The following is a 1077-nucleotide window of genomic DNA, read 5'->3' on the forward strand; positions in this document are numbered from 1 at the left end:
TGCTCCCCAGTGGGCCGGTTGAGTGGTTCAGGGGAACAGGGCCAGCCCGGGAGTTAATCTTCAGTTCCAGAGGGGGCCACTACCCACGAGTGACAAATGTTTCAGACACCACAAAGAGAAACAACTCGGACTTTTCCATCCGCATCAGTTACATCACCCCAGCAGACGCCAGAACCTACTACTGTGTGAAGTTCCAGAAAGGGACCCCTGATGTGGAGTTTAAGTCTGGACCAGGCACTCAACTCATAGTGAGCGGTGAGTATGGCCTGGTCCTCCTTTGTCCCCTGGTTGTGACAGCAAGTCAGTAAGATTGCCCTCCATTGTCTGAGCAACAGCTAAGGATCAGGTTCTGAGGTGAGTGCCCCTGACTTCAGCCCCTTCCACAGATCAGGGAGTTGAGGCCTGGGGAGATCATGCTATTTGTTCAAGGTCACAGGGCTGGAAAACAGTGGGAAAATCTAGAACTCCAGTCTGAGGGCTCCACTACTGTTACCTTTTCCAGTCCTGAGCAGCCCTCCTGTCCAGGGATGAGGGACTAATAGTTTGAGTGACTTGCCCAGTCGTATGGTCCAAACTTACTCTTTCTTTAAATTTTTTATTGTTACATTAATCACCATACATTACATCATTAGTGTTTTTTTGTGTGTATGAGTTATTTATTTATTTATTTATTGTATTTTTTATCGTTATGTTTATCACCATACATTACATCATTAGTTTTGGAACTAGTGTTCCATGATTCATTGTTTGTGCATAACACCCAGTGCTCTACGCAGTACATGCCCTCTTTAATACCAATCACCAGGGTAACAAATCCCCCCACCCCCCTCCCCTCTAGAACCATCAGTTTGTTTTTCAGAGTCCATTGTCTCTCATGGTTGGTCTCCCCCTCCGATTTCCCCCCCTTCATTCTTCCCCTCCTACTAGCTTCTTTTTTTTTTCTTATCATATATTTCATTATTTGTTTCAGAAGTACAGATCTGTGATTCAACAGTCTTGCACAATTCACAGCACTCACCATAGCACATAACCTCCCCAACGTCTATCACCCAGCCACCCCATCTCTCCCACCCCCCA

The 1077-nt window shown here is 46.2% G+C and overlaps 1 pseudogene; it reads left to right on the forward strand.

The window, feature by feature from the left end:
- Positions 1-5: 5 nt before the first annotated feature.
- Positions 6-1077, forward strand: part of LOC112818150 (tyrosine-protein phosphatase non-receptor type substrate 1-like) — a 5506-nt pseudogene continuing 4434 nt past the window's right edge.

This window comes from Callorhinus ursinus, unplaced genomic scaffold (genome assembly GCF_003265705.2).
Source record: "Callorhinus ursinus isolate GAN/ISIS: 27379988/994484 unplaced genomic scaffold, GSC_fseal_2.0 scaffold2947, whole genome shotgun sequence".
Lineage (NCBI taxonomy): Eukaryota > Metazoa > Chordata > Mammalia > Carnivora > Otariidae > Callorhinus > Callorhinus ursinus.